The sequence below is a fragment of the Triticum dicoccoides genome, chromosome 2B, assembly GCF_002162155.2.
Source record: "Triticum dicoccoides isolate Atlit2015 ecotype Zavitan chromosome 2B, WEW_v2.0, whole genome shotgun sequence".
Taxonomy (NCBI): Eukaryota; Viridiplantae; Streptophyta; class Magnoliopsida; order Poales; family Poaceae; genus Triticum; species Triticum dicoccoides.
The window spans coordinates 647,529,713-647,556,437 of record NC_041383.1 but is presented as its reverse complement, the minus strand read 5'-3'; the positions used below and the strand labels follow the sequence as shown (position 1 = coordinate 647,556,437).

Here is a 26,725-nt window from a genome sequence, read left to right as displayed (position 1 = left end):
CTTGGTTTAATCACCATTGGAGGAAGATGGATGAGTCTACTTTGGGGAGTCTTAGACATAGAGTGTCTATTCTTGATGGAGAGTATTTTCATGAGTGGAAAAATGAGATGCTTGTGATTTTCAATCAATATCATTTGAACAAGTATATTGCTAGCCCTTGTGCACCTCATGTTGATCCTATGCATCCTACCCTTGATGAGTCAATTGACATGATTAGGAATTTTAGAACTGTTAATCTTATCACTAGAGGCTTGCCCAGAAACTTGATTATAAACTTGCCTACTCTTGAGTGTGCCTACACTATATGGAAATTTCTTGAGGAACGATTTCCAAATTATTCCTTGAAAAATCTAGATGAAATTCTCCATAAGTTTATTGCCTTGAGTAAGATGAATACTAGTGATCCTATGTTTGGTGATCGTCTATTTGAACTTACAAACCTTATGCGTGCCAAAGGAGATGTTGGAATTATTGGTGATATTATTTCCGAAGCTATAAAAATTCATAAGCAAGATCATTGTCAAACTCACTCTAACGAATCACCCACTCTAGGATTTGATCCACCACATGATGATGTTGAACATGGATACTATGATGAGGATGATGATAGTGACTTCGATCTTGATGATGCAATGAGACACTTTGGTCTTATGGCAAATCTTCGGGGATATATGTGAGGAGGAAAGGAATGGGTTCTTGATAGTGGATGTACCGATCACATAACCGGAGATAAAGACATGTTTCGTGAGCTTGCTGAAAACGATGGTCCTCGAAAGTATGTCACTTTCGGTGGCAACTCCAAGGGTAAGGTGGTTGGCCTCGGTACGGTGGCCATATCACATGATAGCTCCATACAAAATGTTATGCTCGTCGAATCTCTTGGTTACAACTTACTTTCAGTATCTAGACTTGCTGATTTCGGTTTCAATGTTCTATTTTTTACTGAAGTAGATTGCCAAGTGTTTCGTAGAGACAATCATAAAATGGTCTTTACCGGTATACGTAGAGGTGATCTATACATTGTCGATTTCACTAAAAAGGCTCAACCTAAAACTCGCTTCATTGCTAAATCCTCAAAAGGTTGGTTATGGCATAGACGACTAGGTCACGTTGGCATGAGAAACCTTGAGAAGCTTATAAAAGGGAATCATATCCTTGGTGTTAACGATGTCATATTTGATAAGGATAGACTTTGCAGTGCTTGTCAAGCAGGTAAACAGGTTGGAGGAAGGCATCCCGTGAAGAACATCATGACCACAAAGAGGCCACTTGAGCTACTTCACATGGATCTTTTTGGTCCCAACTCTTACAAGAGTCTCAGTGGAAATTCTTTTGGTCTAGTTATAGTTGATGATTTTTCAAGATTTACGTGGGTGTTCTTTCTCGATGATAAATCGCAGGTTCAAAAGATCTTCAAGAACTTCGCTAGGAAGGCCCAAAATAAATTTGAAGTGAAGATCAAGAAGGTTCGCAGTGACAACGGAATGGAGTTCAAGAACGCAAATGTAGACACCTTTCTTGACGAAGAAGGGATTTCACACGAGTTCTCGGCTACGTACACACCTCAACAAAATGGAGTTGTTGAGAGGAAGAACCGGACGCTCATCGAAATGGGTGTTTCGCAACAAGCAAGATGAAGATGGACAAGTAGTTCGCAACAAAGCACGTCTCGTCGCCCAAGGCTACACACAAGTCGAAGGTATGTACTATGGTGAGACTTATGCTCCCGTTGCTAGACTTGAGTCCATTCGCATCTTACTTGCCTATGCTAATCATCATGATATCACCTTGTACCAAATGGACATTAAAAGTGCTTTTCTAAATGGTGAAATAGAGGAGGAAGTTTATGTTAAGCAACCTCCCGGCTTTGTCAATCCTAAGAAATCAAATCATGTTTACAAACTTCACAAAGCTCTTTATGGTCTTAAACAAGCTCCTAGAGCATGGTATAAATGCTTGACCAAGTTCCTTATTGAAAAAGGCTTTGAAATTGGGAAAATTGATTCTACACTTTTTACTAAAAGGGTTAATGGAGAACTATTTGTGTGCCAAATCTATGTTGATGATATTATATTTGGTTCAACTAACCCTCATTTTAGTGAAAAGTTTGGGAAGCTAATGTCAGAGAAGTTTGAGATGTCTATGATGAGTGAACTCAATTTCTTTCTTGGGTTGCAAATCAAGCAAACTAAGGAAGGTACTTTTGTTTCTCAAACGAAGTACACCAAGGACTTATTTAAGAAGTTCAATATGCAAGAATGCAAAGGTATGACTACACCCATGCCTACTAGTGGACATCTTGACTTAACCAAAGATGATGAACTAGTTGATCAAAATGTTTATCGCTCTATGATTGGTTCATTGTTATATCTATGTGCTTCACGTCCCGATATTATGCTAAGTGTGTGCATGTGTGCACGATATCAAGCTTCTCCTAAAGAATGTCATCTTAAGGCCGTGAAAAGGATAGTGAGATACTTAATTCATACACCAAATTTTGGCATTTGGTATCCTAAGAGGGCCTCTTTTGATCTTGTTGGCTACTCCGACTCGGACTATGCCGGAGACAAGGTTGATAGGAAGTCCACTTCAGGTACTTGTCAATTTCTTGGTAGATCTCTTGTGTCTTGGTCCTCCAAGAAACAAAACTCAGTATCCTTATCCACCGTCGAAGAGGAATACATTGCCGCTGGTTCATGTTGTGCTCAATTACTTTGGATGACCCAAACTCTTAAAGATTATGGGATATATGTGAAACATGTTCCATTGCTTTGTGACAATGAAAGTGCTATCAAAATTGGTCATAATCACGTGCAACATTCTCGAACTAAGCATATTGAAGTTCGTCATCATTTCATTCGAGATCATGTTGCTAAGGGTGACATTGATCTTAAGCATGTTCGCACCGAAAAGCAATTAGCGGATATATTCACTAAACCTCTTGATGAGAAAGTGTTTTGCAGGTTGAGAGGAGAATTGAACATCATTGATGCTTCAAACTTGGAGTAGAAACTCCATTGGATACATGCAAGACATGAGCTTATGACTAATCCTTGATATTTCTCTTATGATGAAAATCTTATGTCTTGGATATATTTGTATCTTGCATGTTATCTAACCCATGTAGGTGCTTGGATGAATCTAATTCCATGAGGTTGTAACCTACTCATATCTTGAGCAATCTCTACATCACCAAGTCTCTACACTATGGTGGTTGAAGACAAGGAAGCACAAAACCATTCAAACATATCCTTTGACAAATTCTATGTTAAGCTTCATGATTTTCATTGTTGGATACACATGTGCTCTTCCTTGCACGAACTAACCCATGTAGGTAGATGGACTCAAATTCCAAGTGGTGCTCCCAACTCCCGATGAGCTACATCAACCTTGAGCAACCCACACAAGTTCAACTACATGGACATCACCACCAACCAAGGTATGTTATTCCATCTTAGAGAAGCTTTACTCCAAGACATGAGCTAAAGTAACTCGACAAGATGTGAATACATCAAGATGCTTAAATGAAAAATGGCAACCCCATTTTGAGCTTAAACGATGAGTATGACCTATGATCAAGTGATCTCACTTGACTCCTAAGTCAATATACTCTAACATAGGTGACTTTGTCGCCGACCATCTCTAGATGAAGTTCTCTTGTGTTCTTCTCTGTGTTTTTGCATTTGTCTCATGCATATTTGTTTCCCCTTTCAAATTAAAGCTTCATCTAGATTTCTTTCTGTTTGCTCTGCATTTTCTGCCTCTAATTCTTTGCATATCATTCAGTTAATTCCTTGCAAATCTTTGTGAGATCTTATTAGTCTAGTGAGCTGAGGTGACAAGTGTTTTCTCTGTGATGAACTCGGTTGCACCGATTTGTTATTTTCGGTCCAACCGAATCCTTTCGGTCCAACCGAAGCATACCACTCGATGCCGCCGATTTCACAACAGGAAAAATAGCTTGCCATTTATTCTGTGTTATCTCTGATCCAGCTCCACTCAATGAATCTTGTCCTCTACAAGCATCACATTTTTATCATTGCCTTGTGCTGTGACTCAAGGACCAAACCCATTCGACAGATTCCAGAAAACCCTTCTTGGAAATTGATGTCAAAGGGGGAGAGAGAGATCACATCAAAGCTTATCATTTAGAGAGAGATCACATCAGAGAAAGAGTATATCACCTCCTCAGGGGGAGAGAGAGATCTCCAGGGGGAGAGAATACTCAAGTAGAAAGTATTTCTCAAGGATCCCAGATGCTTGGTGTTCAAGAGGAGAGATGCCACATGTCTTATTGAAGGGAAAGACATGTTCATATGTGTTTATTTTCATTAGTTTGCATTAGCTCTGTTCATTTATATCTTTCAGCTCTGATTTCTGTTCCCTATCTTCTCCCAATATCCCATACTAGATTCAGGGGGAGCAAGGCATCTATGGGAAAGAAATCATTTAAATTCATTGCATATCTTTACTCTTGGGGACATGTCTAATCCAATGTGGTACTTAAGACTCACTCTCTACATGTCATCCCAGTCTTGGTATTCTTGTGGTTTCTTCTGTTTGCTCTGGCTAGTAGATGCATATGTGTTATCTAACCTTGTTTACGCAGGTTCATTCCATCCTAAGCCAACTTAAGACTACAAGGTAAGTATATGCATCACAATCATGTGTATGAGGAATTCTTGCTGATGTACATACTGTTTGCAAGAAGGACTCATGGGCATGAAGGTATTTCCTTTAATACTTTTTGCTCTGATGCATATGGCCAAGATACATGTAACACATTGCCTGCTCTATCATGGTTATGCTCTCACATGCTTCTATATTCCATATTCACATGATTGCATACATGTAGGGGGAGCCTATGCTTGTTCCATGTCTTTCCAAAGCTTTACTTGCTATTCTTTATATCTTTATCTAAAGCTTTGATGTATGTTGTCATCAATTACCAAAAAGGGGGAGATTCAAAGCACAAGTGCTCCCTAGGTGGGTTTGGTAATTAATGTCAACATATCTCTTGTTGGACTAACACTTTTATCTAGTATATTTCAGACAAGTTCAACAATGCAGTGGCATGGACTAAAGGTTGTGGGAACTCCTTCAAGATGCTAAGGACAAAGGATTGGCTAAAGCTTCAAGCTCAAGACTCTTCATTTTATATTTTAGTGATCCAAGATCACATTGAGTCTATAGGAAAAGCCAATACTATCAAGGAGGGATGAGGTGTTGCTTAATGAGTTTCTTGCTCCACAGTGCTTAGTGATATGCTCCAAAACCCTCAACTACTTTCCCACTTCCACACATATGTCCTAAACCTAAAGTCAAACTCGGCCCCACTGATTCTTTCTATCTGGTGCCACCGAGTTCAGATGACATAGCCACTGCCACAAACCCTAGGCAAATCGGTCTCACCGATAGGGATCTCGGTCTCACCGAGATGGGATTGTAATCTCTCTGTGTATGTCCATTATCAAAGTCGGTCTCACCGAGTTTGAGCAATCGGTACTACCGAGATTACAATGCAAACTTCCTGGTTGACTCATTACCAAAATCGGTCCCACCGAGTTTGAGTAATCGGTCCAACCGAGTTTGCCTGACCAACTCTCTTGTTAGCAAATTACCAAAATCGTTCTCACTGAATTTGTGTAATCGGTCTCACCGAGATTACGTTATGCCATAACCCTAACCATATCGGTCCTACCGAGTTGCATTTCGGTCCCACCGAAAATCCTAACGGTCACTAGGTTTACTAAATCGGTCCGACCGAGTTTGTTGATTCGGTCCCACCGAGTTTGGTAAATTGTGTGTAACGGTTAGATTTTGTGTGGAGGCTATATATACCCCTCCACCTCCTCTTCATTCGTGGAGAGAGCCATCAGAACGAAGCTACACTTCCAGCATCCTATTTCTGAGAGAGAACCACCTACTCATGTGTTGAGGCCGAGATATTCCATTCCTACCATATGAATCTTGATCTCTAGCCTTCCCCAAGTTGCTTTCCACTCAAATCTTCTTTCCACCAGATCCAAATCCCATGATAGAGAGTTGAGTGTTGGGGAGACTGTCATTTGAAGCACAAGAGCAAGGAGTTCATCATCAACGCACCATTTGTTACTTCTTGGAGAGTGGTGTCTCCTAGATTGGCTAGGTATCACTTAGGAGCCTCCGACAACATTGTGGAGTTGAAACAAGGAGTTTGTAAGGGCAAGGAGATCGCCTACTTCGTGAAGATCTACCACTAGAGAGACAAGTCCTTCGTGGGTGACGGCCATGGTGGGATAGACAAGGTTGCTTCTTCGTGGACCCTTCATGGGTGGATCCCTCCGTGGACTCGCGCAACCGTTACCCTTCGTGGGTTGAAGTCTCCATCAACGTGGATGTACGATAGCACCACCTATCGGAACCACGCCAAAAACATCCGTGTCTCCAATTGCGTTTGAATCCTCCAAAACCCTTCCCTTTACATTCTTGCAAGTTGCATGCTTTACTTCCCGCTACTCATATACTCTTTGCATGCTTGATTGTTAGGTATTGTGCATGTTAAACTTGTGCCTAACTCCACTTAAACTTAAAAAGGTTAAAAACTGCAACTTTGGTACTTAGTGTCTAATCACCCCCCCCCCTCTAGACACCTCTTCTCAAGGTCCTACAGTTGTGCCGGGTTCGGCCGCCTTGCACCAGTTGCTGAGTCCGGGTCGACGTACCTTGCTGGGTCGGAGGAACTGGCCGGGCTACGGGCCTTGCCGGGTCGAGCGACCTGGCCAGGCGCGTGCCGGTTTTGAGGGGCGATGCGGGCCCCATCATTTTTGAAGAGGATTCGGGTTCCGTTGCCTACCCGGGGTTCATCCCCCCGACAACAAGGGAGATGAGTTTGTGATGGGTACTTGGTATGTCTTGACTTGAGCAAAGACCTCCCCGGCAATGGTGCCAGAAATCCTTCTTGCTATGTCTTGAGCTTGCGTTGGTTTTCCTTGAAGAGGAAAGGGTGGTGCAGCAATAGTAGCGTAAGTATTTCCCTCAGTTTTTGAGAACCAAGGGCAATCCAGTAGGAGGCTCCTCAAAAGTCCCACGCACCTACACAAACAAACAAAGAACTCGCAACCAACGCAATAAAGGGGTTGTCAATCCCTTCAGGGCCACTTGCGAAATTGAGATCTAATAGAGACTGTATGATAATATTATATTTTTGGTATTTTATAATATAGATGCAAAAAGTAAAGATGTAAATAAAAGTAGATTGAAAGCTTATATGATAAAAGATAGACCCGAGGGCCATAGGTTTCACTAGTGGCTTCTCTCAAGATAGCATAAGTATTTTGGTGGGTGAACAAATTACTGTCGAGCAATTGATAGAAAAGCGAATAATTATGAGATTATCTAGGCATGATCATGTATATAGGCATCACGTCCATGACAAGCAGCCGACTCCTGCCTGCATCTACTACTATTACTCCACACATCGACCGCTATCCAGCATGCATCTAGAGTATTAAGTTCATAAGAACAGAGTAACGCATTAAGAAAGATGACATGATGTACAGGGATAAACTCAAGCAATATGATATAAATCCCATCTTTTTATCCTCAATGGCAACAATACAATACGTGCCTTGCAACCCTTTCTGTCACTGGGTAAGGACACCGCAAGATTGAACCCAAAGCTAAGCACTTCTCTCATGGCAAGAAAGATCAATGTAGTAGGCCAAACCAAACTGATAATTCGAAGAGACTTGCAAAGATAACTCAATCATACATAAAAGAATTCAGAGAAGATTCAAATATTTCTCATAGATAAACTTGATCATAAACTCACGATTCATCGGATCTTGACAAACACAACACAAAAAGAGTTTACATCGAATAGATCTCCACAAGAGAGGGGAGGAACATTGTATTGAGATCCAAAAAGAGAGAAGAAGTCATCTAGCTAATAACTATGGACCTGAAGTTCTGTGGTAAACTACTCACAACTCATCGAAGGGGCTATGGTGTTGATGTAGAAGCCCTCCATGGTGGATTCCCCCTCCAGCGGAGCGCCGGCGAAGGCTCCAAGATGGGATCTCGCGGATACAGAAGGTTACGATGGTGGAAATTGTTTTTCGTTGGCTCCCTGGATGTTTTCGGGATACGTGGGTATATATAGGAGGAAGAAGTAGGTCGGTGGTCGCCCGAGGGGCCCACGAGATAGGGGGCGTGCCCTGTAGGGGTGGGCGCGCCCTCCACCCTCGTGGTCGCCTCGATCGCTTCTTGACTTGCACTCCAAGTCCTCTGGATCGCGTTCGTTCCAAAAATCACGCTCCCGAAGGTTTCATTCCGTTTGGACTCCGTTTGATATTTCTTTTCTTCAAAATACTGAAATAGGCAAAAAAACAACAATACGGGATGGGCCTCCGGTTAGTAGGTTAGTCCCAAAAATGATATAAATGTGTAAAATAAAGCCCATAAACATCCAAAAGGGGTAATATAATAGCATGGAACAATCAAAAATTATAGATACGTCGGAGACGTATCAGTGCCTTTGTTGGAGCCATCTGAAAAAGCGCAACTTTCACCTCCTCAGCAGTGTAGGGCGCACATAGTTGTTTATTCATTAGGTCCATGACTTTGCGGGGCATAGTGTTTAATACTTCATCCATGTCATGAACTCCCTCCGACGTGTATAGATTATTATAGAAATATTCACCAATCCCTTCATGGTATTAATATCATCAGTTGGATTGCCATCTTCCTAGACCAATAGTTTAATCAGATTTTTTTTCTCCGTCGCATACTCGCTCGCAGGTGAAAGAATCGCGTATTCTTATCCTCTGCATGCAGCCATTGAACTCTGGCTCGCCGCTTCCTCATCAGTTCCTCCTTATGGTAATGTTCCAGCAGTAACTCTTTCACCTTTATAGCAAGTATAATAGGGTGACCTAAGCAAGCTATAAAGACTAAAATAATATATTTATGCTTAGTTGGAGGATAGAGAAGGAAAGCGGGTTGTAGAATAAGAGCTGGCTATAGCGCGAGACCCAAGACACTTTGTGAGATTATAAGGTGGGCCAATTAGTAAAGTAGTACTACCTCCGTCTCGGTGAATAAGTCATTCACGTAGTTTTAGGTCGGCGATTTAACTATCTAAATATGTATTATATGTGACAAAAAATATATATTTGGAAACTACATCCGTGTAGAAATCTAGTGATATACTTTTCATGACATATAACACATATTTAATTTCTCAAATCGATGACCTAGAACTATGCGAATGACTTATTCACCTAGACGGAGGTAGTACATATCTAAAACTTACTATTATACAAACTGGCTATTAGGTTGATTCTAATTGGCATGGCAACTTCTTATAACCGATTGTTGGTTGTATTATTAACCATGCTCTTAGTTCTCTATGAGGGGGACTAACTCTTCCTGATACGTTGGGCATGGTCTCCATCTCCCTCTTCAAAGTTTTAATCTGCCTCTGCACACTCCCAAAGGTGGTCCGATCCCATGTAGTTAGGGATCCTGCTAAGGCTAGTCATAATGGGAGTAATATAAGTAGTAACATAGATGCCACATAAGCAAAAAAGATGATGTGTCATGTAATTAAAAAGGAGAGAGGAAAATAGAGTAATATGTTACCATCACATAGTGATTCCCAATATAAAATGAGTCTACAACGTAATAAATGAAGATATGTATGTTACTACATTTATGACACTTCCCACTATAAAGGTGATAACTTGGATTAATAACATTTGTACTAGTAGTATGTTACTACTAGTCTAAGTTACTCCCCACTATGACTAGCCTAATGAACCCAGTTTTTCTTTAACTGCGGATACTCACATGCAGGCTTGCTCGCCCAATCATCTTTGACTGTTGCATGCAATCCTGGGTGAGTCTCCCACATTGATTCATATCGGAATACATGATGTTGTTGTTTCCCACAAGCCCCACCATGCAAAAGCGCCATATTTTTTTGATAAAGAAAATATATTAATATTGTGAAGATATCAAATACACCCAGCCACTGCACCAACAAGATGTCGAAAATACATCAAGGATGCGCACAGCTAAGAAAAAAATGAAAAAAGGCGAAAAGTAAAACGACCCCGTCGTGGTGATGAAAGACTCGCAACAACAACACTCTAACCACCATCGAAGGCAACACACGTACTACAAAAGTGATTCTCCAAAAGCAACGCCTCTGAGAAGAAAACAATGCACAACCATTGTCGTCGCCCGGTCGAAGATCCTTGGTTTTCACCTTGGAGAAAGTTCAAATTCCCATAACAATGCCTTCAACAAGACCATTGCCAAGTACAACCAACGAAGGCAAGACTTTGGGTTTTCACCCTGGAAACCGCAACTCGGTACTCGAGGAGCACCACCAAAAATTTAGTCCGCCTATGTTGCCACCTCCTCTTGCAAGGCTGGTGCTGCAAGTCATCGAACACTCGGCACACAGAAAGAACCTGTGCCGCATAGTCTTCATTGCAGCCAATACACATCTCCGACATTATGAACATTCGATCGCAGCCAACATAATTTTCTCCACCTTTGTCGATTTCATGGAAATCTATATTTAGACATGTCCCATGACATCGATCAGAAGGCTAAGCTTCACTCGACGCCCTCATGAAGCCTCACTGGTGGAAGGTGAGGGTCGCACGACCGAATCAATTGCAATCTAGATATCCAGTGTCGTCAGGCGCCAATCGTCGGTGATCTTTGAGGAGGCCGACATCAAGCAGACCGACTACTTGGCGCAAGAAAACCAGCAGGGCCAATCCACCTTTATTCCCAAGCCGGCGGCCCCCACGCCACCAACTTGCTGCCGGGGAGAAGACGTGGCCACCACTGGTCATCCGGTGCTGAACAGACGGAGCAACAGACGTACGTGGCACTAGATTGGAGATCCCTGCCGCCTCCCCAGCGTCGCTGCCCCGTGCTTGACGTGAACAGCCGCGTTCGGTCGCGACCTGCAGGTCCAGATCGGGCTTAGGGCGGGTCTGCGCCGCCATCAGACGCACGTCACGGATCAGGGCACTAGAGAGCCATCTGGTTGCTCCGCCAAAGGCCAGCGTCGCCGGCTCGCCTTCCGCCTCATCTTCTCGCCCGCAGACCGCCCTGCTCGCATGCCATACGCCGTTCTCCTCTGCTCCGAGTGTAAGACAATAAGATTTGGGGGAACCAGCACAACCCTCTAGGGGTGGCTTATCTCATTATATATAATGGATGTGTTACAATACGTACAATATACGTACATAAGTACAGAAGCTATACATAGTCTAACACCCTCCCTCAATCTTAGCCACTTTCTAAAGAACTGAGAAGGGTAAGATTGTGCCTACAAGCCTCAAACTGTGGCAGAGGTAAAGGCTTAGTGAAGATGTCTGCAAGTTGATCCTTAGATGAGATAAACTTGATCTGGAGTTGCTTCTGTGATACACGTTCCCGTACAAAGTGATAGTCAACTTCAATGTGTTTTGTTCGGGCATGAAATACTGGATTTGCAGAAAGGTATGTAGCACCAATGTTATCACACCAAAGAATAGGAGGCTGTGGTTGAGACAAACCCAACTCCTGAAGCAAAGACTGCATCCAAATAATCTCTGCAGTAGCATTAGCCACAGCCTTGTACTCAGCTTCAGTACTGCTACGTGACACAGTAGCCTGTTTCCGAGCACTCCAGGCGATCAAATTAGGGCCAAAGAATACTGCATAACCCCCCGTGGATCGCCTGTCATCTGGGCTACCAGCCCAATCTGCATCAGAGAAGGCCGAAAGGACCCGAGAGGAAGTTGGCTGAATATGCATACCAAATGTCAGGGTGAACTGAACATAACGAAGAATGCGTTTAACAGCAGCCCAATGAGTATCTCTGGGAGCCTGAAGATACTGACAAACCCTGTTAACAGCATAAGAGATATCTGGTCTCGTGATCGTCAAGTACTGAAGTCCACCAACAATGCTCCTGTACTCTGTGGCATCCGCAGGAGACAAAAGCTCACCATCAACAGTTGTTATCTTGTCGGTAGACGACATGGGTGTGGTGGTCGGTTTGCACTTCAGCATGCCCGCTCTTTGTATCAAATCCAAGGAGTACTTCTTCTGCGTAAGGACAAGACCAGTAGCATGAGAACTGACCTCAACTCCAAGAAAGTAGTGAAGCTTCCCAAGATCTTTGACCGCAAAATCAGCACCAAGAGAGCAGACAAGAGCATCAGCAGCATACTGAGAAGAGCTGACAAGGATAATATCATCGACATATACCAAAAGATACATAGTGACTTCTGGCTTCTGTAGAAGAAATAATGAAGTGTCAGCAGTGGACGGCACAAACCCATGAGCACGAAGGGCAGAGGCAAGGCGGGCATGCCAGGCACGAGGAGCTTGCTTCAAACCATATAGTGCTTTGGAGAGACGATAGATATAGTCAGGACGATCAGGATCAGAGAAACCAGGCGGCTGTTTCATATAAACCTCTTCCTCCAAAATTCCATGTAGAAAAGCATTCTGCACATCAAGTTGACGAAGTGACCAACCACGAGAAACAGCAATGGAGAGAAGAAGCCGAATAGTGGTAGGCTTGACGACAGGACTGAAGGTGTCCTCATAGTCAAGACCATGGCGCTGCCGAAAACCGCGAGCAACAAGTCGCGCTTTGTAACGCTCAATAGATCCATCCGAATGCTTCTTCACTTTGAATACCCATTTTGAGTCAATAACATTTACCCGTGGTGGTGGAGGAACGAGAGTCCATGTCTTGTTACGAAGGAGAGCATGAAACTCCTGCTCCATAGCCTCTCGCCAATGTGGAATGCGCAGGGCAGCCTGATATGAGCGAGGCTCAGAAGATGGATCCGCAACAGCAGCAGCCAAACAAGCAGCCAACCAAGCAACCGTACCATCCTTACGTTCCTTAGGTTTGAAAATGCCACTGCGACTGCATGTATGTGGTCGGGACACAGGAACCACCGAGGTCGACGGAGCAACCTGCAACGGGCTGGAGGACGGCGACGTTGACGAGTCAGCCGGTGACGAGGAGCCAGACACAGTAGCCTCGGGCTCGGTCAGCGAAGAAGGCCGGCCCACTGGCGAAACCGGCAGAGTAGACGAAGCAGCTGGCAACGCTGGCGTCACAGACCGGGCCGATGGCGAGCCCGGCATAGTGGGCCGTGGCGCGGCCGGTGTCGCGGGCTGATCCGTGGATGAAGGCGACGTGAGGACGGCGTCGCGGACCCGAGCTGCAGGCGAAGACGGCATGACGGGCCGAGCCGCGGGCGAAGACGGCGTGACAGGCCGAGCCGCTGAAGACTCGGCGGCCGCTGGCGAAGAGGGCCGAGCCGCTGGAGACTCGGCGGTCGCTGGCATAGCGGACCGAGCAGTGGAGATGCTCGGCGCGACGGGCTCTTCGGGTGACCATGCATGGGCATGCGAATCGATGCCATGCAACATAGGGCGATCGACGTGCCCATCAGAAGGCGGCGATGATGATGGTGAATCCTCCAACAGCTCCAAACGAGCCCCACGTCCGGTTCCTGCACCATGGTTAGGTAACAGCAAAGGAGAGTATGCAACATCATCAAATTGGTCAGAAGCAACAGAGGATGAATGCAGAGATGGTGGTTCGACAGTGGACACAGGAAGTTTGGCAAAGGGAAAAACATGCTCATCAAACACGACGTCCCGAGATATATAGACACGATTAGTGGGAACATGAAGACATTTGTAACCTTTATGAAGAGAGCTATAGCCAAGAAAAACACACTTCTTAGAACGAAACTCAAGCTTGCGCTTATTATATGGACGAAGATGCGGCCAGCAAGCACACCCAAATACCTTGAAAAAGGTATAATCAGGTTGTTCATTAAGGAGAACCTCAATGGGAGTCTTCATGTTTAAAACACGAGTGGGAGTACGGTTGATGAGAAAGCATGCAGTGGTGAAAGCATCATTCCAAAACCAAAATGGAACAGATGCATGGGCCAAAAGAGTAAGACCAGCTTCAACAATATGACGATGCTTATGTTCGACTGAACCATTCTGCTGATGTGTATGTGGACATGCTAAACGATGAGCTATCCCAAGCAACTGAAAGAAGGAGTTGAGGTTGCGATACTCGCCCCCCCAGTCCGACTGGACATGAACAATTTTGTGCTTGAGAAGACGTTCAACATGTTTTTGAAACTGAACAAAAATATCAAACACATCATATTTGCGTTTAATAAGGTAAAGCCAGGTAAAGCGACTATAAGCATCAACGAAACTGATATAGTAATTATGACCACTGACAGAAGTCTGAGCAGGACCCCATACATCTGAAAACACAAGTTCTAAAGGATGTTTCACCTCACGACTGGACTCCGAAAAAGGAAGTTGATGACTCTTCCCCTGCTGACAAGCATCACACACTGCTACATCTTTATTACTAGACAAACTAGGAAGCTCATGACGACGCAAAATATGACGGACAATAGGTGTGGCCGGGTGACCAAGACGAGCATGCCACTGTGACGGAGAGACCCGAACTCCACTGAAAACACGGGCGACGCCAGGATGCTCCAGACGGTAGAGGCCCTGGCACAACCGCCCACTAAGAAGAATGTCCCTCGTGCCCCGATCCTTAATAAAAAGATCAAAAGGGTGAAATTCACAAAGCACATTATTATCAGTGTGAGTTTAGGAACTGAAAGAAGATTACGGGTCACAGATGGAACTCGAAGAACATTGCGAAGCTGAAGACTCCTATTGGCATGTCTAGTGAGAAGAGATGCTTGACCAATATGAGAGATGTGCATACCTGCTCCATTGGCGGTGTGGATCTTGTCGGAGCCATGATAGGGTTCACGAGTGTGAAGCTTCCCCATCTCGCTGGTCAGATGCTCTGTCGCCCCAGAGTCCATGTTCCAGTGTGGATCGATGGAGTAGGACTGAGTGTGTCCCTGTTGCTTCTACGGCGCGGGACGATCAGCCATGGCGACCTGACGGGCATTGTTGCGTGTATCTTTGCCGTCATTGCCAAGACCAAGGAAGCTTCGCTGGAAGCGCTTATGACACTTGGAGGCCCAGTGCCCATCGCGGCCACAAAGCCGGCACACACGTGGACCGCCAGCCCCCGGTAAGGTCGCAGTAGGTGGGGGGGCGAGGCGGGCGACGGTGGCAGCCCCAAGGGAGACCGGGGTGATGAAGAAGAGCGGCCACCCTTGGTGGCGGCGTTGGCCGAGAGGGAGCCAGTGCCCCTGGAGCGGCGTGTCTCGACCCGTTGCTCAGTGAGAAGGAGCCGAGAGAAAACCTCGTGTGCCAGCATGGGTGTCGAGTTGCCCCGCTCGTTGATGATCTCGACTAAGGCATCATACTCCTCATCAAGACCATTGACAATAAACGAGTTGAACTCGGAGTCGGTGAGGGGCTGTCCAATGGAGGCCAATGTGTCGGCGAGGCCCTTGACCTTGTTGTAGAACTCAATGGCAGTGGAGTCAAGCTTCTGACACTCTCCAAGCTGACGACGGAGTGCAGAGACACGAGCCTGGGACTGTGCTGCAAAGGTTCGCTCAAGGATGGTCCAGGCCTCATGAGACGTCTTCACGAAGACAACAAGTCCGGCAACTGCCGGCGAGAGCGACCCCTGGATGGAGGAGAGGTTCGCCTGGTCCTGCCCCGTCCAGACGCGATGGGCCGGATTGTAGACCGGACCGTGCACGCTGTCTACCAGTGCGGGTGGGCAGGGAAGCGATCCGTCGACGTAGCCTAGCAGGTAGTGACTCCCCAAGAGCGGGAGAACCTGCGCACGCCAGAAGATGTAGTTGTCGGCGGAGAGCTTGATGGTGATGAGATGACCGAAGTGAAACGGCGGCGGCGAAGACGATCCCATCGAGGGGGCTGCCTGGGGTGCAAACACCATGGAGGCAGCCGGAGGCACCGAAGCCGATGCGGGAGGAGGCGGGACCGCAGCCAGGGCGGACGCCGCAAAGCTCGCGGCCGGGTCGGACGCCGCAAGGCCCGCGGCCGGGGCGGACGCCGCCAACCCCGCCAGCGGGGCGGTGTGATCCGCTTGCGGCAGGAGCGGCGGGACGACGCCCGCGGAGTCCGCAGCGGACGGCGGCGCCGCGGTGTGGACCACGAGGTCGCGCCCAAGCGAGGGCGCCGGCGGCGTGGAGTAGACGGAGCCGATGCTCCTGGTCCCGATCGGAGCCGGAACGGCGACGGCATCGAGCGGGAGGTTGAGCAGAGCCGCAAGAGAGGCCGGGAGGAACCCCACAGCAGTGGAACCGGTGGTGGCGGCGCTCGACATGGCGGCGGTGAAGGCGGCGGCGGCTGCGGCGGCGGTGCGGGTATTAGGGTTTGGAAGCGGAAGCGATCGTAACCTAGCGTGATACCATGTAAGACAATAAGATTTGGGGGAACCAGCACAACCCTCTAGGGGTGGCTTATCTCATTATATATAAATGGATGTGTTACAATACGTACAATATACGTACATAAGTACAGAAGCTATACATAGTCTAACCGAGACACAGCAGATGCACGCCGCAGCTGCCCTCCGCTGTTTGGCGAGATGGGCGCCGCCACTGCCGCCGGTGCTGGCGGTGGCAACGGCCAGGGGGGTCCAGATGGGTAAGGGTTGACTAGGGTTTCAGGGGCCTCCGGAGTCGCTCAAGCGGGAGCGATCCGGGTGGCATTTCGGGAGGCTTTAATTTGGTTGAATGTGGCTGATGGTCAGAGGGTGCTGCCGCCAAGTGTTCCACTTGTGCTAACGGAAAGCATGCAGCCCATGCACCGCATGCAAGAGCACGATCGAGCTGTTAACACGTGTACGGGCCTTCGGAGAGTAGATTTTCTACCATGCACGGGACCTTTCGTGCATGCATCTATCACATTTTTTATTGCTGTGTGGGACCGTTCTTATATTATTTTCTCTCATCTAACATTCATTCACATGTTAATATGTACTGACTAGGTTTCATTCAAATAAATAGATGCCTAATGCATGTTAAAATAAAAGTTTGTTTTACATTCTGCTTGCACAATCTGTTTTTTTTTTACAAAGTCTTTAAAACAAGACCAATATTGAATATATTTTCAGAAATTAATTTTTGACAACTAAATCACCATGCTTCGAACTTGTTCCATACATATTTATTAATTCCATGTGAAAAATTTAATAATGTACTCCCTTTGTCCCATAATGTAAGACGTTTTTTGCAACTAGTGTAGTGTCAAAAAACGTCTTACATTATGGGACAGAGGGAGTATTTCACAAACAAATTATATTATTGTTTCACTATGGCTCCCCATGTTCCGTTGCATTTCATAATGATACATTGTGTGTCAATGTGTATCAAACTGATTCTTAGTAATCTAAAAATTTGTAAATATTAATATATTTTATTGCAACAAAACTTTGACCTTATCTAGTGTTTAACAAAACATGGCATAGTTATGTGTACTTTTATAGTGTTTCACTATGTTTCAGAATTGAAATTTTAAAATTTATTGAAATATATTCAAAAGTGGTCTCATTTCAAAGGTTTCGTCGTTAAAAACAAAAATATGAAAACGGATCATAAATTGTACTATTGGTTCAAAAGAAAAATTAGATTTGAACTTGAAAATAAAATGAAAAAGCATGGGATGGTGGAGCATAGGTGAAACAGTGTACTTGCATGTGATAAAAGAAAGAACTACTAACTAACTGCCAGCGGTATAAATGCATGGCATCAGATCTTCAAACAAACCAACGACGCATGCATGCACGGTACCTTCCATCCATGGGAGATTAGCTTTTCTCCGGGACGTGGAGTAATTGGTCACGAGCTCATATGAGCTCGTTATCTAGGTCGTCGATAAGCGTCTCGGGATCTGGGCTATTTTCCTATACCCGCGCGTGCGGTGCGCCAGAAATTGAGAACTGTAGGTACAGTGGCGGAGCTTAGTGGAGAGCAACCTGGGCCATTGCCCCCCCAGCCCATGAGAAAACTAGCATATATCCCCTTGTATTCAGCCCATATGCCCAGTTAAAATCAGCCTAAACTCATATTTCTTGCCCCTCCAGCCCATTTGCCCCTCCATAAAATCAGCCCAAGCTCCGCCACTGTGTAGGTAAATACGTAGGCGGCAGTGGAGGGTGGTGGGACATTGGGACGGGGCAGAGTAGACGGCCGTCAGTCGTCGGGGAGGCGAGCCGTGGATCATAATCGGCGTTCCCGTCTGATTCATGGATCGGAAAGTTCGCTTTCCGTCTAATGGCTGCAGACCGGAATTGAATGCAGAACCGAGAGTCCTCTCGCCTAGGGCGTGGGTCATTTGGAAGCTGAGGAATGCGGGGATAGAGGGAAGGAGCGCCGGCGGCGAGACACCATGGAGTTTCTGATGCAGCCCATCGGCAGGTATGTGGATCTCTGCTTTCCCGGCGATGCCGTCTCGATCCATAGGATTGGTTTTTCCCAAGTTTAAGATCCACTCTGCTTGAAGAGGTAGGGATAGTTTGGTGCCGGCTCCTGCGGCTCTGGGATGGGGGGTTTTGAGGTGGCACAGCCGGTGGAGCGCGAGGCGGCGCAGCATCGGAAGGTGGACACTGCCATAGTGGTGAGGCACAAATCTTCTTGGGGAAGGAGACGGCGGCGGACAGAAGAGAGAGCTCGCCGCCGACATCTGAGCTGTCAACGAGGAAAATGAACCTCCAAGCCCCTGGGTGGAACACGAGGTTAGTGATTGGCAACCTGCATTCTATTAGAGATTCAGTCATTTAGGAAATTAAATTAGAAATGACCAAATAAAGCATGCATATGCCTCTGCGTGCTGATTCAGAAAATGAAATTAGAGATTCAGAAAATAAAATTAGAAATGGATTTAAAGATTCAGAAAATTCATCTTGTATGTGCCTCTGTTTGCAGGTTGATTGCTGTCTGCAACCAGAAAATTCATGCTATATATGCCTCTGTTTGCAGGCTGATTGCTCTCTACAGTCAGAAAATTCCTGTGTTTGCAGGTTGTTTGGTCGCTGCATTCAGAGAAGTCATGATGTATGGTGCCTATGCTTGTAGGCTGATTGTTGCCTGCATTTAGAAATTCATGCTATATGTGATGTGTTTGGCTGGCTGATTGCTGTCTGTAGTCAGAGAAATTAAAGATTTATGTGCTGCTATTTGCAGGCTGTTTGCTCTCCTCATTCATAAAATTATGCCTGTGTTTGCAGGCTGATTGCTCAATGCAATCAGAAAACTCATGATGTATGTGACTGTGTGTGCAGGCTGAGGATTGGTGTTGCTGCACCGAGCAGAACACTCTGCGCAAATCGTATAAATGCGTTCGAGAAGGCAGTCAGGTGTTTTGCAAAAAAAACAGCTGAAAATGTGACCACACCGGTTCGTGGTACTACTTTCGACTCTTTGGGCAAGGCGTATGGATTTTACAACTTTTTTTTGCGAATAGTATGAAGTTTACAACTTGAACTCATGGGAGAAGGGTTTTGGTAGGAAGATGACAGGAAGCTCAGGGAGCAAGAGAAGCATTTCAAGGTTGCGAGGAAGTGTCGGGAGGACGCAGAGAGGAACGCGATGAAACATTTTGTTGAAATTTGTTGATTATTGGGCATGTCGAAGATGGTAGTTGTATGGGTTGGTGCAGCCACAGATGAGGAGATCGCACACGCATCTCAAGATGTTGCTGCTAGTGAGCCTGCATATAACTAGGTCAGAATCATGCCTTGGCGCGAGGGTGCCGGTCTCAATATTTTGCCAAAGCATGTAACAACATGCCAGTAGGAACCCAAGTAAAGCATTTGTACTTATACAGGATGATAATGAGGTAAGAAACATTGAATTGCGATAGAAATAAAACACAATGGATCTCAAGATCAACATCAAGTGCGTTCATCCGACCACAAAAGACGGCCATTCAACACAAAGTTCGATACCAAAAGCGAGAATACATAAGGAGAGCCAACTACGAAGCCATAATCACTAAGCATACTAACAAGTGGCGTAATTCATCTGCCTTGTCGATGTACTTCACAAGGACCGCCTCACATGGAACCTGATACAAACAAATTGTGAGATATATAGAGTACAATGAGTTCTGCACTCAGGCATCTTGAAAGTGCAATATATGTACATAAAAAAATCACCTTGATACGCATTGGAGCAGCTGTGAATTAGGAGAGGCGCCATCTAATAGAGCGACCTTTTTTCCAAATGTCCTTCCAAGCGGCTGCTTGTGTCTTCCATTGTGTCAGGAAGATCTCCAACATAGTCCATGGCAACCACATTTCTAATGTGCACAGAAAAGTAATGCATGTATCTGACGGCAAGAAGCCAACCTCTAGCAAGCATCCTTTTATTGGTCCTTGACTCCTCTAACTGCTGCAGGAAGTGCTCGGCATGGCGCTGATGTCGTTTGGACGAAGCAAGGTTCAAGTCTCTAACAACCGTGTTTGTCATGTCCTCTATGTATATGATAGCCTTTATCATAGCGGTATCCTCGGCAGCCTCATCGTCGGTGCAATAAAGCCCTGGCACAGAAATGTCGCTGATTGGTCACCCAAGGTTAATTGTGGAGGTGTTGAAAGAGACGGTTACATGGATCTTGCCATCCTCATGAACAACACGCTCGTACTCGTCTGGAGATAACTCAAGATGCGCTAGGAGGCTGTCAAGAACTGTTCTGTGTGGGATCCTGAACACTCGCTGGGTTTCCTATAGTACCCAAGAACACAAAATGTAAGGTCAGGGGACTGTTTGAAGCAATTGAGATCACAAGACATGAGAGGAATTTGAAAAAAAAAAACAATCATAGTGATAAATAAGAGATGCTAAGTCTCTGGTTAATCAGGTTACCATCAAGTATGCGTGAATCATAGCAAGAGTAGCTCAGAAGTGAAGACTGATACGATAGTATAATCTGGAAAGACAGAAAGCAAATTTGTATAATGCTTGGTCTTTCTAAAGAAACCTACCTACACAGTATCAAAGAAATAGAGTTTAAATCATCCCAAGACATGGATCTAACTATCATTATTTATTTGATATCCCTAGATCATGCGTATGTTTCTTTGTGCGGATGGTACTGCCTATATGCGAGAGTATCTCCTCCTATTATATAGACTGCAGAGTCACATACTGGCACCGGCGTAGCCTCGTGGAGGCGAAACAGGACCATGCCCCCCTTTCTGAAAGTGCAGACATTGCAAAACTGTTATCTGTTGCTAAACTCTGTTGATCATCCAAAACTCTTATCACACCCCAAGACACAACACAAGGGACCCAGAATTGGTTAGCTCGTGTACTCGCGTCCAGCCCTCGAGTGCGTGTGCGTGGCATGGGAAAATAGCCCATTATATTAGTTTAATGTGCATATTTGCATAGTAACTGAATCCATTGTCAAATTTTCCTGGATTTGACCTTGGACTACCCTGGCTATTTCTAAGCCGTGCTCTTATTTGGCTCCCCTCTTTAATTTCTGACCATACTTTTGCAGCCGTCTAGATAAACCAGAGAGGGGACATGACGCATCTCAGCTGACCTGTGCAAGTGTTCGTAGACAACTGTTGGTGGAGCCAGCGGAGCCTGGTGAGCCATGAACCTGGAGCTCATCGTCAGCCATCGCGACCTAAACAGATCCAAGAAATTCCTCAGAAGCAAGCACATATGCAGGGCTCGGAAGGAACAGTAACCATGTGATGTGCGTAGGTGAGGTCCGACCTGTTTACTGGAGCTGAGATGCGTAGCGACGACCGAAGAGGAGCCTGGCGAGCCATGAACCTGGAGCTCATCGTCAGCCATCGCAACCTGGATAGATGCAAGAAATTCCTCAGATGCAGGCGCATATGCAGGGCTCAGAAGGAACAAGAACCATGTGATGTGCGTAGGTGAGGTCTGACCTGGTTACTGGAGCTGAGATGCGTAGCGACGAACGAGCAAGAAGGTCCATGCTTTATCATGTCAAATAAATAAGAAAGCACCTCGACAGACATAAAACTTGTTCTTCCACTGCTATATCCTCTGGTTTAAGCCTATGCATTCAATTATTGAATCAACCTGTGCCAAAGTAAAAACATATGCTTGAGATAACATGGCAGATTATAAGCAGAGAAGAACTAAAATGTACAACATGGGTCTCTCTCACGAAAGATGGGTGCTTGCATCCAAGCGTTCTCACAACATCAGTCTCCTACCTTCAAAGTGAAAGGTTTCAGTTCTAGGATTTGTAACGAAGGGACTGCTTATATACAATGAAGACAATGTCTCCAAATACATGAAGTGCATGCAGCTCTACGGTTTGTAAAAAGCACCAAAAGAGACAACGGCGAACAATGAAATTTATGAAGCAGCAGGGTAAATGACTAAATAAAGAGAAGGTCTAGAAAATAGAGGAATAATACTGTGTCTGCATTAACCATTCATTGGTGCTATTGGAATGCATGACAACATCAATGGCTATTAAATATAAATAGAAGATAACATTCAGATCACTTCTTCGGCTCCATTCAAAGTCTAAGCGGTCTATAATTTTACACTGTACACATCCTCAAAACCATGATAATCTATAATTAAGCTCCTGAAAATCTAGTATGATGCATTACATCTCAAGTACAAGGGTAGATAATTTGATATCCGATATAGCAGACGCTTTAGTTAACCAAGATCAAAGGACCAAGACTCTAGTCAGATGAATCTAAAATAAGATCAAGATGCGTTAAAAATACCTCGCATAATATATACTGTACAGAAAAATATACACCTACAATAAAATCTTTTTAATTGTTCCAAAAGGAGATGCCTTGTTGAATACAGTTAAATTTGCAAAAACATAACTGAAAAAGTACAATTCTGTGTCTAACAACTACCTACAACCAGTGTTAACAGTCAATTACATAATTTATTAGAAGGCAGGAATGAGCTCCTTTATGTTCTTACCAGTAGCCTTTTCTTCTAATATATAGTTAAATAACAGTATGACAAAAGCAATGGAAACATGAACTTAGCTTACAAAATTAATGAACCAATTTCAATTTTTTCCTGCAACAATGGTTTCTGTTCTCAGCTGCTTAAGATCACTAATAGTGGAGCTGGAACATAAGAAAAATTAAGGTGACACTAAGCAGTCTGAACTCAGAAGAGGCACAGCCGTTGGCAATGCCATGGCCACACCACCACCGCGTGGCTACATCACGCCGTCAGGCTCGCAGCGCTTTCATGTATTGTCAGACATAAGATAGGGATGCACTTTCATGTATTGTTAATCAAGAGAATCGTGTGAACTATCATGAAACACATAAGACAGGGATAACACCTTTGTATCATCTACTATAAGCTGGAATACATCAGACATCACATCTAAAAGAGAATCGCTTTGGACAGATATTACGTAGCCGCTTCAACATAAAAAAATGAAAGATGAAGGCAAATAGCTCCTCCTTTTAGTTTAAAACTATGAGAAACAACACGAACAGAAAAAAATGTGAGGCAACATTTCAGAACTACTCTAATAAAATGGCATTCAAAATCTTCCAATATATAGGTATGTCTTGTTACTTCTATTTATTGTTGTTTGGCACATCGATTTCAGTTGTATATATCAGAGGGCAATACATTTAAAAAACGAGGAGAAATGAATGAGACGGTGAGTACTAACAAATATGGCCAATGTCTAAAGATACTAATCACAATCACAATTCCCTCAAGAGGATAACTGATTATCATGAACTTGTGGGGAAGAAGGTCGCAGCTCACCTACGGCATAGAGCTGGCATAAAAAGAAGAAAGAGCTCATCATTTCCCATACTTGAACAATGCCGCCACCAGCCAATTAACATTCAACTACTCCTGAAAAATTGTGAATTAAAGGCAAGCAAGAATTAGAAAACAAGGCGACCAATTCTGTTTGGTTTTTAGAAATATTCCACTCCTGTTTTGGCAAAGGTGAATCGACCTCAAAGGCTTAATGAAGTTGATATTATTGCTTTTATCTAAAACGGGGAGATGAAGCTGTTGGTATTTCAAAAGAAGTACAGGAAGCAAAACAATTGCTTGCATCCAACACATATACACGGACTTTAGTTTTCACTTCGTGAAAAACAATATGATGTATTAGTCACTACTCCGATGTAAAAGAGTCAAGAGAGTCCATCTTGCTGAAAAAACTGAAATAGCCAGGAACACACTGAAAACCTCCCTCCCTCCCTTCCTCTCTTTCTCTCTCTCACTCAACTGTGGCCTCGAAGCAACCATAAGATGATATTAAAAACCTTAGGGTCCTCTTTTCCCTTTCTAATTTTATCCTTTCTCAACATGTACCAGAGAGATACATATTCAAGCGAAGAACCTTTTTTTATTCAGGTAATAAATTGTTGGTACCCTCAAATTTGAAGTTTTACCTTTACTTGAGGATGCCTAAAATCAGGTTGAAGATGGTCCTTGGCTTCTGAACTTCTTTGTTATTCCTCCTCCTTATGGTTGATGGTCTCCTAACCTCCTGAGCCGAGCAAAGGAACCAAGCAAACGAACCGAGCAACGCAGCACTGAACTACACAGGAAGAGCAAGTCAGGGGAGGAAATCTAAACCAAATTGAAGCACAAACTCAGTAAATAAGGCACCCACCACAGGGAAATGCAGCTACTCTAACACTAACATGAGAACAAAAAGAAGGGTTCGTCCATAGCTACAAATGCAAATGAATTTGCTTGGTATTGTATAGCAAAAAGCACTGGACAAATTATCTTACCCAAAGATGCAGTACTGCAGCTTAAGATAAAATTAGCAAGGGACCTGCAAACAAACCACAGTCAACATGCCAGTTTTATATCCTCTCATATTTTTCATCTTTGTCATCTCAAGCTTTGATTTACCTTAAACAACACCTCCATGGTATAGCTGTTCCAGATTAATAATCCAAACTGCATCCTATACAATGGGCCATATAAAATCTGGAGCATATGACAGCACCTGGATCAGTTAACACCTAGATCAGTTAAGAAAAATATGCCTTCCTGGGCTAGCACAGAGAGAAAGGGACGAACCTAGGAACCCGTAGATACAGCAGACTCCGAGCGCGGAGGCATCCATGCCAATCTGAAGGAGCACCAGTGGCGTGCCCAAACCCCACCACCGGACATCGAGCATAGCAGTGTTCCCCAACAGCTACAACTGTGAGGAACCTAGCACTAAAGCCTAACCACAACCTGCATAGCACAAGAGAATCAACATACACGGCACACGGCGAGCAGAAAAGGGAAAAGGGGGAAAGGGGGAGAGGGCGCTCACCATTGCCTTGCCGGCACCACCGGCGATGCCCCACTGCTCCTGGAGGCGTCAGTGGTGGTGTCGAGGCTAAGGGCGAGGAAGGGCTGGTCGCCGGTTCCAGTTGCATTTGAAAAAAAACAAGAACTAAGCATCAACCACATGATGTGCAGTGAAGACTATACCTGGTTGAATGAGTTTGTATCAGGAAACATGTCAGCCTAGATGAGCACCCGCACAAGAAAAATGATCTCGGTGTCAGTGTTTGTTTATCACTACAGATAAAACTGATGATATAGTGTGGTCCTCTGATTATGTACATGCCATGCCAGACTACCACAATGAAATTAATACAGAGACAAGACTGCTAATCTTTCTAGTTTATATATTTAGTTGACTTTCTAAATTAATTACACCAATTCACATACACGCATGTACATTGAATCTGACAACCACTCAAGTCTACAGTATATGGCTCTTGCGGGTGCACTATTTGCTGATCTTTTTTTGTGTTGATCAGTTCACCACAAAACAATACATTTGTTCAGTTGTTCTACCTATCACAAAAATCATCTCTTGAATAGGTGAAGAAGTTATGGCAAAAAAAGGACAGCATACTTACATTCCACATCAAGCAACAACCATGAAATTCAGAGCATCCCTAGCTGAGCTCCAAATCAGCAACCTCCATGAAGTTTTCTTCAATCAAAAGTGCAACAATTATTAAGGAAAGAGAAAGACACTGGATAAAACCTCATGGAGGGATGGTACCTGACACTGAATTCTAAAGCAAAATAGAACTATGTATGTATGTTCATATGTGCATTCATTGGCATTCCATCGATGGAGAGCCACATAAACCAAATCTCCCATCACTGAAATGGTTAATGGAAACAAAATCCTGACGGGTGAGAGGACGTGAGTGGTATGCCTAGCCTGCTATTCGTTCAGATGCTGAGGCATATTCAACAACGTGGACACATCCGACAGCTCCAACTCATCTGTCCAAACAAAATCATGTCATCAGTCAATCCAGCGCTCGAGTAAACAGTACCTTGCAAGGGGAAGTCGCGGAAGGTGATTACGGTCATGCCATTGACGAACTCGCGGAGGTCCTCGCTAATGCCGTAGCGCTCGAGCTTGCCCGCGGAGAGAGTGATAGTCCATGTCCGCTCAACGTCCTCGTCCTCCTTCTGCCGAGCGCGAGGACGATGAGAGGCGGCTAGAGAGGGTGTGCCGCAGCAACGGACTTGGGCGCCGACTTCTTCCTCCCCGACGTGGTTCCCTTGTGCGGGCGCTTGGCGACCGTGGCCTTCTGGTCAGCATCGGGCGCGGGCTTGGCGGAAGACACGCGCTTGGCCGAGGAGCCCCGCGGTCGGCCGCGGGCACGGCCTTGGTGGAGGTCGTGCGCTTGCGCGAGGAGACCCGCGACGGCGCGACGGCGGACGGGGAGGATGGGAGCGGCGGCGGCGGACGGGGGGGATGGGGGCAGCAGCGA

General features: G+C 45.1%; 2 long non-coding RNA genes across 15 annotated transcripts; one reads left to right on the top strand and one right to left on the bottom strand.

Moving 5' to 3' along the window:
- The first annotated feature begins 18,141 nt into the window (after positions 1-18,141).
- LOC119365370 lies at positions 18,142-19,664 on the top strand. The gene is made up of 4 exons (XR_005175503.1): positions 18,142-18,377; positions 18,463-18,694; positions 19,241-19,362; positions 19,467-19,664. It is a non-coding gene; the product is annotated as an uncharacterized LOC119365370 (long non-coding RNA).
- A 139-nt stretch (positions 19,665-19,803) lies between these two features.
- On the bottom strand, positions 19,804-26,719 carry LOC119365368. 14 transcript variants are annotated; one of them, XR_005175497.1, is made up of 15 exons: positions 26,313-26,719; positions 25,850-26,228; positions 25,252-25,412; positions 25,008-25,169; positions 24,837-24,933; positions 24,713-24,756; positions 24,365-24,513; positions 23,721-23,813; positions 22,099-22,162; positions 21,869-22,025; positions 21,690-21,776; positions 21,511-21,597; positions 20,826-20,889; positions 20,117-20,684; positions 19,804-20,025 (listed from the first exon to the last, which is right to left on the bottom strand). It is a non-coding gene; the product is annotated as an uncharacterized LOC119365368 (long non-coding RNA). The 14 variants fall into 14 exon arrangements; XR_005175496.1 differs by having other exon boundaries at positions 22,114-22,162; XR_005175500.1 differs by lacking the exon at positions 22,099-22,162 and having other exon boundaries at positions 20,117-20,199; positions 20,309-20,684.
- Between the last annotated feature and the right edge of the window lie 6 nt (positions 26,720-26,725).